Here is a 14,356-nt window from a genome sequence, read left to right on the forward strand (position 1 = left end):
CTCCTCTGACTTTCTATTGAGTTATCTAATTCTGCAATTTTATTGTTAATCTTCTGAATTTCTGATTGCTGTCTGTCTATGGATTTTTCGAGCTTATTACACTTTTCATTATGTTCTTGAATAATCTTTCTGATTTCTTCAGTTGCTTTATCTGTGTGTTCCTTGGCTTGTTCTGCGTATTGCCTCATTTCCTTCCTGATGTCTTGAAGGGTTCTGTATATTAAACTTTTGTATTCTGCATCTGGTAATTCCAGGAATGCACCTTCATCTAAAAGATCCCTGGATTCTTTGTTTTGAGAGCCTGTTGAGGTGATCATGGCCTGTTTCTTTATGTGACTTGATATTGACTGTTGTCTCCGAGCCACCTATAAGTTATTGTATTAGTTTATGCTTGCTTACTGTGTCATAGCTGCTTGCTTTGTTTTGTTTTGGTATAACCCTATGGGTTGCTTGAGTGAGCTAGGTTGATTATTTTCTCCTTTGGTGCTCTGGCGTCCTGTCCCCAGTTGGCTAGAGCTGTTATCAGGTATATCAGTCTAGGAGTCCATTCAGTTTTCTTGTATGAATTCAGCTCAGGTTTCCAGGTAGCTGATCATCAAGTGTATGGTACAGGCTCTGTCCTACAGTCTTAGAGGGGCAGGGGTGATTGGCGTATATACCGGTATCTGATTGCAGCAGGGAGTCACACTCTGAACAAGGCAGGGGGCTGAGAACCGACCCCCAAGTGTCTCTGAGGAAAACACGTCTCTGTTCCCTAGAGTGTGCTGGTGGGTGGGCTCTGCAGAGGGACCATGGGCACCCAAAGTTTTTGCTGTAAGGACTGGGAGGTACCAGTTACCCCTGGACCCCTGTCGTGGGTGGCTGGGTGACCCGAGTGGAGCCACCAGTCCTTAGGTCCCTGTTGTGGGTAGGTGAGGACCTTGTTTAATAGGCAAAGCAGTGTCAAACGTCAAACACCCACCTCTCCACTGCACCGCTGAAATGGTTGGAGTTTGCCAACAAGGGCCTATTCTCCTGAAATAGGCCCACACAGGTCCATGCAGAAGGGAAAGGTGCTCAAGGTCCACGGACGGTTTATGCCTGGACAGGAGCCGCTTCTGTCCTGAGCTCCCCCAGTTAATGGAGCTAGCAAATTATCTTTTCCCCCGTTCCAAATTTTTTCCTTCCCCAAGGCCGAGAGGACAGCTCCAGGTGCTCACCAGTGTCTATCTCAGGTCTGGGGATTCCACCGCTGAAGCTGGCTTGCGGGGGCGGGGGGGGGGTCACGGTAAAATATACGCAAGTACTTAGCTTTTGCCGAGAGCGCCCTTCTCCTCAAATTCCGGAGGTGTGAGTGGGCTGTGTGGCTGGCTGCTTCTCCCTGAGGAAACTGCAGCCGACGCTAGGACCAGCCCGCTGCCGCTGCTGCTGCTGCTGCCGCCGCTCCAGGAATGGTGCCTGAGGGCTCCCCGCGATTCAGGCCCGGTAACTCCTCTCTGCTTCTGAACGGTCTCTTCCTTACCCTGCCCCTCGGTTGGTTGTCTAAGATGTTCAGGGCTCCCAGCTTGTCACAAATATACTCATTTCACTTGTTTTTTCAGGTCTTTGTTGTAAAGAGGGCTCGATGGAAGCATCTGTCTATTCCGCCATCTTGGCTCCACCTCTACCATAGGGTTTTCAATGGCTGATTTTTCAGAAGGAAATCACCAGGTCTTTCCTCCAAGGCACATCTGGGCAGACTGGAAATTCTTACGCTTCGGTTTTCACTCAAGCACATTCACCACTTGTACCACCTAAAAAAGCAAAAGCCACACCCACTGCTGACTCATAGCAACCCATAGGACAGAGTAGAACTACTCCATAGGTTTCCAAGAAGCACCTGGTGGATTTGGTTATCAGCCTAACTCTTAACCCTGCGCCACCAGGGTTTCCTTGTACCACTTAGGGATAATAATATTATTAATATAATAATATTAATTATATATATATATTACCTTTTGAGAGATACTAAATGTATGTGTATATATATATATATACAGACTACATCTGTGGAAAAAGATGATGGAAAAGCTCAATATCATCAGTGAGAACAAGGTCAGGGGCCCACTGTGGAACAGACCATCAATTGCTCACAAGCAAGTTCAAGTTGAAACTGAAGAAAATTAGAACAAGTCCATGAGAGCCAAAGTATGACCTTGAGCATATCCCACCTGATTCAGAGACCATCTCAAAAATAGATTTGACGCATTGCACACTAATGACCAAAGACCAGATGAGTTGTGGAATGACATCAAGGACATCATACATGTAGAGGTCATTAAACAAACAGGAGAGGAAGAAAAGACCAAAGTAGATGTCAGAAGAGACTCTGAAACTTGCTCTCGAACGTCAAGCAGCTAAAACAAAAGGAAGAAATGATGAAGTAAAGAACTGAACAGAAGATTTCAAAGGGCAGCTCGAGAAGACAAAGTAAAGCACTATGCTGACATGTGCAAAGACCTGGAGATAGAAAACCAAAAGGGAAGAACACTCTAGGCATTTCTCAAGCTGAAAGAACTGAAGGAAAAATTGAAGCCTCTAGTTGCAATAGTGAAGGATTCTATGGGGGAAATATTAAACGACACAGGAAGCATCAAAAGAAGATGGAAGGAATACACAGAGTCATTATACCAAAAAGAATTGGTCGATGTTCAACCATTTCAAGAGGTAGCATATGATCAAGAATGAATGGTACCGAAGGAAGAGGTCCAAGCTACACTGAAGGCATTGTCGAAAAACAAGGCTCCAGGAATTGATGGAATATCAATTGAGATGTTTCAACAAATGGATGCAGCATTGGAAGTGCTCACTCATCTGTGCCAAGAAATTTGGAAGACAGCTACCTGGCCAACCAACTGAAAGAGAGCCATATTTATGCCTATTCCCAAGAAAGGCGATCAAATCAAATGCAGAAATTATCAAACAATATCATTATATCACACGCAAGCAAAATTTTGCTGAAGATCATTCAAAAGCGGCTTCCGCAGTGTATCGACAGGGAACTGCCAGAAATTCAGGCCGGTTTCAGAAGAGGATGTGGAACCAGGGATATCATTGCTGATGTCAGATGGACCCTGGCTGAAAGCAGAGAATACCAGAAGAATGTTTACCTGTGTTTTATTGACTGTGCAAACGCATTCGACTGTGTGGATGCTAACAAGTTATGGATAACATTGTGAAGAATGGGAATTCCAGAACACTACTTAATTGTGCTCCCGAGGAATCTGTACATAGGTCAAGAGGCAGTTGATCGGACAGAACAAGGGGATACTGAGTGGTTTAAAGTCAAGAAAGGTGTGCATCAGGGTTGTGTCCTTTCACCATACCGATTCAATCTGTATGTTGACCAAATAATCTGAGAAGCTGGACTATATGAAGAAGAGCGGGACATCACGATTGGAGGAAGACCATTAACAACCTGGGTTATGCAGATGACACAGCCTTGCTTGCTGAAAATGAAGAGGACTTGAAGCACTTAAGAAGATCAAAGACCACAGCCTTCAGTATGGATTACACCTCAACATACATGAAACAAAAATCCTCACGACTGGACAAATAAGCAACATCACGACAAACAGAGAAAAGATTGACATTGTCAAGGATTTCATTTTACTTGGATACGCCATCAACACCCATGGAAGCAGCAATCAAGAAATCAAAAGACGCATTGCTTTGGGCAAAGGACCTCTTCAAAGTGTTGAAAAGCAAAGATGTCACCTTGAAGACTAAGGTGCGCCTGACCCAAGCCATGGTATTTTCAACAGCATTATATGCATGCAAAAGCTGGACAATGAATAAGGAAGAACTAAGAAGAATTGGTACCTTTGAATTGTGATGTTGGCAAAGAATATTGAATATACCACTGACTGCCAAAAAAAAAAAAAAAAGAACGAACAAATCTGCCTTAGAAGAAGTACAACCAGAATGCTCCTTAGAAGCAAGGATGGCGAGACTGCGTCTTAAATACTTTGGACATGTTGTCAGGAGGGATCAGTTCCTGAAGAAGGACATTATCTTGATAAAGTACACGGTCAGCAGAAAAGAGGAAGACCCTCAATGAGATGGACTGACACAGTGGCTGCAACTATGGGCTCAAGCATAACAACAATTGTGAGCCTGGCACAGGATAGGGCAGTGTCTCATTCTGTGGTACATAGGGTTGCTGCTAGTTGGAACCGACTCTGCGGCACCTAACAACTACAACAACATATATAATATAATAATATTAATAATAAGGAAACCCTGATGGCGTAGTGATTAAGAGCTATGGCTGCTAACCAAACGGTCGGCAGTTTGAATCCACCAGGCACTCTTTGGAATCACTATGGGGCAGTTTTACTCCTATAGGAATGACTCGACGGCAACGGGTTTCAGGGATAATAAAATTCACCCTTTTAAAGTATACATAACAATCCCCATAGGACAGAGTAGAACTAATCCATAGGGCTTCCAAGGCTGTAATCTTTATGGAAGCAGATTGCCACATCTTTCTCCCACAGAGCGGCTGGTGGGTTCAAACTGTTGACCTTTCACCTAGCAGCTGAGCTCTTAACCGCCATGCCACCAGGGCTCCTTATATAGCCCTATGAGCTTTTATTTACGTATGTATTTGTTTATTTACTTATTAAAAGCTTTAACATATAATTATATATAATACATACAATCAAATTCACCCTTTTAAAGCATACACACCTATGAGTTTTTATTTATGCATGCATTTGTTTCTTTATAGCTTTAAAAAAAAATAGCTTTACTGAGGTATAATTAACATGTAATAAATTACATAGTTAAAGTGTAAAATTTGACAAGTTTTGACATATATGTACACCATGAAACTGTCATCACAATGAACATATCTGTTATCCCCTTAAGTTTCCTGTTGCCCCTTTGTAATTCCTCTTGTCCCTTCCCACCCCACCCCACCTCCTCCCCAGTTACCCACTGACCTGCTTTCTGTCACAACCTCCACAAACAAGGTGGGCGTGGTTACCGTAATGGACAGTGGAGTCCAAGCAGTAATCAGAATTATCTGACTCTTGTGGACTTACGGCATTGGCTACTTAGTCAAGATGTCCCTACGAGTCAAATAGATGGGAAACCTACTAAATCTTTACCTGATTTGTACAGTGGAAGATTTCTAGGTCAAGTGAGTGGCAGTCTAACTCAATTGCCAGAACAGTCATGACCCCTCAATCAGTTCCCAGATTTCAGCCGGTTTACAGACCCACAACCCCTTGAATGAAGGGGAGGTCAGATCCCTTGAGGAAGGACCCTGCTACGTTGCCAAAAATGTATATTGTGTGTCTTTCTCCCAGTCTTCCCCAAAGGGATCTAAGGCCTTTTACGAGAGTGGTTATTCACTGAGAAGGAAATAATCAAAGTTTTCAGAGATTATTAGACACTGGCCCTGGTGGCGCAGTGGTTAAGAGCTCAGCTGCTAACCAAAAGGTCGGCAGTTCAAATCCACCAGTCAGTCACTCCTTGGAAACCCTGTGGGGCATTTCTACTCAGTCTTCTAGTGTCGCTATGAGTTGGAATAGACTTGACAGCAACGGGTTTGGTTTTTTTTGTTGTTGTTTGGCTCAAACCGAGACTAGTTCCAGGAGACTCAAAATGTCACTGTGGTCCACCAGTCAGAGTTAATTACCTAGATGGGCTTACTATCAAGAATTGATGAAGATGCCTTAGTGATCTCCTCTAACTTTTCTGTCAGTGTGCATTTTCTAGACTTTCCTATAAATGGAATCACACAAAATGTCCTCTTTTGTTTGTCTGCCTTGTTTCACTCCAAAGAACAGCTCTTTGATTCTTCCATGTTGTGGTGTGTATGAATAATTCATTCCTTTTTATTGCTGAGGTCTGTTCCATTGTGTGGAGGGACTACAGTTTGTTGATCCGTTCACCTGCTGATGGACATTTGGGTTGTTTCCAGTGTTTAACTCTAAGAAATAATGCTGCTGTGAACATTCTTGGACAAGTCTTTGTAGGAACATGTTTTCATTTCTCTTGTGTAAAATGTCCAGGGCTGGAAAGGGGAAGCATGCTGTCACATTGTGGGAATTGCAACCACGGTCACAAAGCCATTTGTGCATGTATTTTGGAATGAGGAATTAACTTCAGGTGTAAACTTTCACCTAAAGCACAATTAAAAAAAAAAAAACAAAAAACCCAGGGGTTTGATTGATGGGTCATAGTTGCTGTTAGGTGCCTTCCAGTCAGTTCCGACTCACAGCGACCTTGTGTACAACAGAATGAAACACTGCCTGGTCCTGTGGGTCAAGAGTACGTGTATAGTTAACTTTATAAGAAACTGCCAAACTGTTTTCCAATGGAGCTGTGGCATTTTGCCTTTACCTCCAGCAGTGTAAGGTACTTCCAGGAGCCCTGGTGGCGCAGGTAAGACCTCAACTGCTAACCAAAAGGTCAGCAGTTCATATCCACCAGCCACTCCTTGGAAACCTTATGGGGCAGTTCTACTCTCTCCTATAGGGTTGCTATGAGTTGGAACCAACTCAATTGTACTGAACAACAACAACACCAGCAGTGTATGGGGTTCCAGTTGCCCCACACCCTCCCCAACACTTGTCTTTTACATTTTAGCCATTCTAGTGAGTATAACAGGAGCCCTGTGGCACAAATTTTAAGAACTTAGTTGCTAAACTAAAGGTTGGTGATTCAAACCCACCCGGCATCTCCTCGGGAGAAAGACCTGACAATCTGCTCCGTTAAAGATTACAGCTTAGGAAACCCCACGGGGCAGTTCTACTCTGTCACATGGGGTCTCTATGAGTCAAAATTGACTTGATGGCACCTAATAACCACAGTAAGTATGCATCTTATTTTTTGATGCATTTCAAAGTAAATTTAAGAAAACAGTACCCTTTACCCCTAAGCCCTTCAGCAAGCATATCATTAACTAGAGCTCAGTGTTTGTTGAAAGTCATATTTTTTAATGAGGTGAAATTTGTTGCTCTTAGCTGCCACTGAGTTGGCCCCCAACTTGTGGCGACCCCATGTACCGTGGAACAAGATGCTGCCCAGTCCTGTGCCATCCCCATGATTGGTTGCACATCTAACCATTGTGATCTGCTCGGTTTTCACTGGCTGATTCTCAGAAGTAGATCAATAGGCCTTTCTTTCTAGTCTGGCATGACTTACTGCAAACCCCTCAGTCTTTATAATCTTCAGATACCCAACCAAACCGAACTCGCTGCCGTCGAATCAATTCCGACTCATAGCCACCCTATAGGACAGAGTAGAACTGTCCCATAGGGCTTCCAAGGCTGTAATCTTTACGAAGCAGACTGCCACATCTTTCTCCCAGGGGGTGGCTGGTGGGTTCAAACCACCGACCTTTCGGTTAGCAGCTGAGCACTTAATGACAGTGCCACCATAGCTTCTTGGTACCCAACCAGAGAATCCCTTATCTCTCTCTCTCTCTCCCTCCAGGTTTCTAGGATCCAGGTCACTTCATCAAGAAAAAAAAAAAAAAGCAAAACAAAACAAAAAAAATCCAAACCCATTGTTGTCAAGTGGATTCTGATTCATGGCAACCCAATGTGCTTCAGAGTAGAACTGCACTCCATAGGTTTCCTTGGCTGTAATCTTATGGAAGCGGATTACCAGGCCTTTCTTCTGTGGTACTTCTGACTGGATTAGAACTGCCAACCTCAAGGTTAGTAATCAAGCGCAAATCATTTGCACCACCCAGGGGCCCTTTCACCTTATCATAAATGGCTCTAATCACAAACTCAGTAAATTGCTCACCCATCCCAGTCATCAGCCCCCTTAACGTCCTTCAGGATTTGTCCATTGGCCTACCCCAGCTTTTAAAAACCTCAGGGTTCTTTGTCTCAGCAGAGCAGAAGCTCAGGGTTAGCTCCAATCTCTCTCCCCTCAATGTAATAGCTTCCCTTCTCCCTGTTAACAATGGTCCTTCCCCCACCACACCCCTTCCCTCCTCCGCTCCCATTTTTTTTGCAATTATCCTTTTGCATACAGTCATCCTGGCTTGCATGAACACTGTCTGGGGCAAATCCTTTCTTTGACAAGATAATAATAGTGGCCACCTCTGACGGTCATCGTGAGGATTAAATGAGTAATTGCATGACTGTCTTGGAACGGAGCCTGGCATGGAGTAAGTGCTACATAAGTGTTTGACAAATACAATAAAACTATGACTGTGTGCCTTGGTGTGACAAGGGTGTCCTGGTTGTATAATGGTGTCTGTGCAATGGCTAGGTGTGACTGTTTCCCTAAGCAGGGAGAGAATTCACCACATCAGAGGATCTGCCCCAGGTCACAGAGGAAAACTGAGATTACATAGACCCAGCTCCAAACTGCTGTTCGTTCCATTCCACTGGTTGAGAGGCTGAGTCCAAGCCATTGCCCCTGCTGTGACCTCTATCTAGAATGCCCTTTTCTTCCTTCACCTCCTTCAAGTCCTTGCTCAAATATCGCCACCTCAGTTCAAATTGCAACTCAACCCACCCTCCACTGCCAGACCCCCAGAAACCCACCCCGTTTTAGTTCTCTCTGTGGCACTATATATATTTACAATCCTTCCTTCTTATTCCTGGATGGCATATTTGCGAATTCTCCTCGAAACTAAAAACCAAACCCCTTGCCGTCCAATCGATTCCAACTCACAACCCCCATGTGTTACAGAGTAGAATTTCCCCTATAGAATTTTCTTGGCTGTCGTTTTTATGGAAGCAGATCACCATGCCTTCATTCTGTGCTGCCGCTAAGTGGGTTCAAACTGCCAACCTTTAGGTTAGTAGTTGAGCTCAAATCGTTTATGCCGCCTGGGAACCTGCTCACTAAAATTTATTTGTAACCTTAAAATCAATACTCTTGGCACTTCCGTAGTCGTTCGCAGACATGTCCAGACGGCAAAAGATTTGAGTCCTCGTGCACGTTCCCAGCTGAGATGGAACAAGGTGACACTCTCTGCCTTCTTGTTTGAGCCTCAGCCTGTCCGTTTCTTGACCTATTCAATGTTATGATTTTTGCATTTTTGTGCTTTTTGTTGGTGATTTCGCTGTTCAGAATGGCCCCCTGGTGTGGTGCTGAAGTGCTGTCTAGTGTTCCTGAGCACAAGAAGGTTGTGATGTGGCTTATGATGAAAACGCATGTGTTAGATGAACTTCATTCAGGCACGGGTTATAAGTACTTCTGGCCGTGAGTTCAACATTAATGAATCAACAATACATAGTAGATTTAAAAAAAAGGAATCAAATCTGTTGCTGTCATTTCCAACTCATAGTGACCCCATGTGTTACAGAGTACAACTGCCCCATAGGGTTTTCTTGGCTGTAATCATAACAGAAACAGATCACCAGGCCTTTTTTCCGCAGCACTACTGGGTAAGTTTGCACTGCCAACTTATAGGTTAGTAGTTGAGTGCAAACAGGTCTTGCCACCCAGGGACCCTTTATATATTAGATAACGTGTCTTTAAACAGAAACACACATAAAACAAGGTGAGGTATTCATCAGTTGACGAAAACGTGGTGATCAGTGGCTTGCAGGAATCTAAGCCTGTATTTCCCTGAGGAGCAATGGTTCGGTGGTGTTCACTAATTCATTGCTCGTGGAAACTTCACAGAACATGCTGTTGTTATGTGCCGTTGACTTAACTTTGGCTCCTAGTGACCCCTATGTGACAGAGTAGAACTGCCCCATAGGGTTTCCTAGGCTGTAATCTTTACAGAAGTAGATTGCCAGGTCTTTCCTCCATGGAGCCGCTGGGTAGGTTCCAACTCCCAACCTTTCAGTTAGCCGCTGTGTGTCTAACCATCACGCAACCAGGGCTCCTTTGATAGAACATGACTAGCGAAGAACATTGAATATACCATGGACTGCCAAAAAAACAAACAGATCTGTCTTGGAAGACGTACAACCAGAAGGCTCCTTAGAAGCAAGGATGGTGAAACTACGTCTCACATACTTTGGACATGTTATCAGGAGCAATCAGTCCCCGGAGAAGGACATCATGCTTGGTGAAGTAGAGGGTCAGAGAAAAAGAGGAAGACCAACAGGATGGTTTGACACAGTGGCTGCAAAAATAGGCTCAACATAGCAACAATTGAGAGGATGGCGCAGGACCAGGCAGTGTTTCGTTCTGTTGTGCATAGGGTTGCTACGAGTGGGAACCTACTCGATGGCACCTAACAACAACAATAACAACCGCAAATAATGAGAATCAACTTTACATGTTTATCTGGAAAGCTCCCCCTGAGGGAGCCAACACCGTACTGTTGTTAAGGCTGTGCAATAATATACTAGTATTTTTAAAAATTCATTTGCAAAAGGAATTTTTTTTCTCATTGACGCAAAAGTGCTGTGTGGACCACCAGTGCCCCCTCACACTCTCAGCTCTTGGCTGTCACTGGCTTTCTCTGCGTTCCTTCTCACGCCAGGCTCACCCTGATCTCAGGGCCTTTGCGCAGGCTGTTCCCTTTGTCTACAATAGCCTTCCCCCAGATATCCACCTGGCTTACTGCCTCATCTCTTCTGTCCTCTGCTCAAATGTCACCTCCTCCAAGAGGCCCTCTAATTACCCACCTAAAACAGCCCCTGATTCATGCTTCAGCCCCTTCACCTAGTATTTCTCAATGGTGCTTGTCATCCCCTGCCATTTAATGTAATTTTTAGTCATCTTTCTCCTTTTCTAAGGATCCCTGGAACCCTGGTGGCGTAATGGTTAAGAGTTCAGCTGCTAACCAAAAGGTCAGCAGTCCAAATCACCAGATGCTCCTTGGAAACCCTATGGGGCAGTTCTACTCTGTCCTGTAGGGTTGCTATGAGTTGGAATCGACTCGATGGCAATGGGTTTGGTTTTTTTGGCTTAAGGAGCCCTGGTGGTGCAGTGCTTAAGTACTAGGTTGCTAACCAAAAGGTCAGCTGTTCGAACCCACTAGCCACTCCACAGAAGAAAGATGTGGCAGTCTGCTTCCAAAAAGATTACAGCCTTGGAAACCCTATGGGACAGTTCTATTCTGTCCTAGAGGGTCACTACGAGTCAGAATTGACTTGACGGCAGTGGGCTTGGTTTGGTTTTCTCCTTATCTACTATATAAGTCTCTTATTGCTGTTGTGACAAATGACCACCACTTAGTGCCTTCAAACAATACAAATTTGTTATCTCACAGTTCTTGAAGACAGAAGTCTGAAACAGGTCTTACCAGGCTAAAATCAAGGTCTTGGCATAGCTGGTTCCTTCTGGAGGCTCTAAAGAAGAATTCATTTCCTTGTCTTTTTCACTATCTAGAGGCAGCATGTAGTCTTTAGCTAGTGGCCCCTCCCTCCATCTTCAAAGCCAACAGCATAGCATCTTCCAATCTCTTTTTCTCTCTGACATCTGCTTCTGGTCTCAGATTTTCTCCTCTGACTCTCCTGCCTCCTTCTTTCTCTTGTTGCCGTTGTGGCTGTTAGTTACTATGGAGTTGGCCCCCAACTCATGGTGATCCCAAGCACGATGGAGTGAAATGCTGCCCCCATGAACATTTGTGGATCAGACCCTAGTGACCCATAGGGTTTTCACTGGCTCATTTTCAGAAGTATATTCCCGGGCCTTTCTTCCTAGTTTGTCTTAGTCTGGAAGCTCCACTGAAACCTGTTCAGCATCACAGGAAGATGCATAAGATGCACTGGCCAGGAATCGAGCCTGGGTCTCCTTCATTGAAGGCGAGAATTCTATCACTGAACCACCAATATTCCATCTTTCCCTAACAAGGACCCGTCTTAGTTATCAACTGCTGCTGTAACAGAAATGCCACAAGTAGATGGCTTTAACAAACATAAATTTATTTTCTCATAGTCTAGGAGGCTAGAAGACTGAATTCAGGGCATCGGCTCCAGGGGAAGACTTTCTCTCTCTGTCAGCTTTGGGGGAAAGTCTTTGTCTTCAATCTTCCTCTGCTCTAGGAGCTTCTCAGCACAGGGACCCCAAGTCCAAAGAAGTGCTCTGCTCCTGGCTCTTCTTGCATGGTGGTAATGAGGTCCCTTTCCTTTCTGCTCACTTCTCTCCTCTGTATCCCAAAAAAGATTGACTCAACATACAACCTAAGCCTGTAGATTGTGTCCCACCTCATTAACATAACTGCCTCTAATTCTGCCTCATTAATATCATAGAGCTTAGGATTTACAACACATAGTATAATCACATCAGATCACAAAGTGGTGGACAACCACACAATACTGGGAATCATGACCTAGCCAAGTTGTTATACATTTTGGGGGGACACAATTCAATCCATAACAACAAGCATCAAGCAAGTTGAAAACCCAGCAGAAAAATTTACATTAGCTCTCAGGTCTTGAAAATAATTCTCTGTTCTTTGAGATCATCGGGGCACTGGCCCTGCCTTCCAGACTCTCGGTGTTGGCCATGCCCTCTGGATTCTGGGTGGAGTCCCCTCGGCCCTGGGCTTCAGCTCTGCCTTCCAGGCCTACTGGGATGGCAAATCTGCTCCCTCAGCTTTGGGGAGACCCATTCTCCTAGTCCATCTGAGTGGTGATCCCAGCCCCTCGGAACTGGCAGGCCCCATTCTTCTGCCCCTTGGGCCTGGCAGCCCCACACCCTCAGCTTTGGGCAGTGGCTCCATTCCCCCGGCACAGCTTAATGGCAGCCCCACACTCTGGAACTGAGCTAGGGAAGATCTGACTCTTTGAAACCTAATAGGCTGTGGCCTCACCCCTTGAAACTGAGAAGGCCCTGCTTCCTGTGCTCTGTCCAACTGTTCTGCTGATCTTCTAGCTGCTGCAGGGATGGTCCTTTTCTTTTCTTGGAGGGCAACAGATATGGCTTCTTTGGCCTGTTTCCTGCCTGTAGAATTTCAGGAGGCAGGCAGCACTCTCTCCTTTCATTGTTTCTTTCTCCCCTTCAGTCTAAAGTGATGGGTTTTCTCCTGTGGTAGTTGGTTAGAGCCATCAGTTACAGGCTTAATCTCTTTAACAAAAGATTGTGTAGTCACATCCTTGGTGAACATTCTAGGACACGTGTCCTTAGTTTACAACAGAATTTTCCAGATCTTTGGGTTTTGTTTTCATTTTGCACAGTTCATTTTTTTAATATAATTTTATTGTGCTTTAAGTGAAAGTTTACAAATCAAGTCAGTCTCTCACACAAAAAGCCATATACACCTTGCTACACACTCCCAATTACTCTCCCCCTAATGAGACAGCCTGCTCTCTCCCTCCACTCACTCTTTTCGTGTCCATTTCACCAGCTTCTAACCTCCTCCACCCTCTCATCTCCCCTCCAGGCAGGAGATGCCAGCATAGTCTCAAGTGTCCACCTGATCCAAGAAGTTCACTCTTCACCAGCATCCGTCTCCAACCCATTGTCCAGTCCAATCCATGTCTGAAGAGTTGGCTTCAGGAATGGTTCCTGTCCTGGGCCAACAGAAGGTCTGGGGGCCATGACCACTGGGGTCCTTCAAGTCTCAGTCAGACCATCAGGTCTGGTCTTATGAGAATTTGGGGTCTGCATCCCACTGCTTTCCTGCTCCATCAGGGGTTCTCTGTTGTGTTCCCTGTCAGGGCAGTCCTTGGTTGTAGCCAGGCACCATCTAGTTCTTCTGGTCTCAGGATGATATAGCCTCTGGTTCATGTGGCCCTTTCTGTCTCTTGGGCTCGTAATTGCCTTGTGTCCTTGGTATTCTTTATTCTTCTTTGATCCAGGTGGGTTGAGACGAATTGATGCATCTTAGATGACTGCTTGCTAGCATTTAAGACCCCAGGCGCCACTCTTCAAAGTGGGATGCAGAATGTTTTCTTAATAGATTTTATTATGCCAATGGACTTAGATGTCCCCTGAAACCATGGTCCCCAGACCCCTGCCCCTGCTACACTGGCCTTCGAAGCATTCAGTTTATTCAGGAAACTTCTTTGCTTTTGGTTTAGTCCAATTGTGCTTACACAGTTCATTTTTAAGTCCATCTTTTTTGTCCCACATTTTACTATAAGCAGCAATGAGAAACCAAAGCAGTCCTTTTAAGATCTTGCTTAGAAATCTCCTCACACAGATATTCGAGCTCATCACTTACCTTCCACCAAACGTTTGAACATAATTCAGACAAATTCTTTGCCACTGTATGAAAAGCATCGCCATTCCTTCAGTGTCCAATCACATGCTCATCATTTTCTTTTAAAGCCTCACCAGAAGCACATTTAACATCCACATTTCTAAAAACATCCTGTTGCTGGAGCCATATATATTCTCTAAGATGATACAGACTTTATAGCTCTTCTCACTGCTTCTGAGCCCTCACCAGAATTGCCTTTGATGTCCATAATTCTATTAACAGGCTCTTCAAGGCAATCCAGGGTTT

General features: G+C 44.7%; 1 long non-coding RNA gene across 1 annotated transcript in view; it reads left to right on the forward strand.

The window, feature by feature from the left end:
- The window catches only part of LOC126085273 (uncharacterized), an 84,269-nt gene extending 75,924 nt beyond the window's left edge, over window positions 1-8,345 (forward strand). Inside the window, exons 2-3 of the long non-coding RNA XR_007519228.1 lie at window positions 7,468-7,693; window positions 8,020-8,345. This is a non-coding gene — a long non-coding RNA (uncharacterized LOC126085273). The remainder of the gene's footprint in view (window positions 1-7,467; window positions 7,694-8,019) is intronic.
- Window positions 8,346-14,356: the final 6,011 nt, after the last annotated feature.

This window comes from Elephas maximus, chromosome 11 (genome assembly GCF_024166365.1).
Source record: "Elephas maximus indicus isolate mEleMax1 chromosome 11, mEleMax1 primary haplotype, whole genome shotgun sequence".
Lineage (NCBI taxonomy): Eukaryota > Metazoa > Chordata > Mammalia > Proboscidea > Elephantidae > Elephas > Elephas maximus.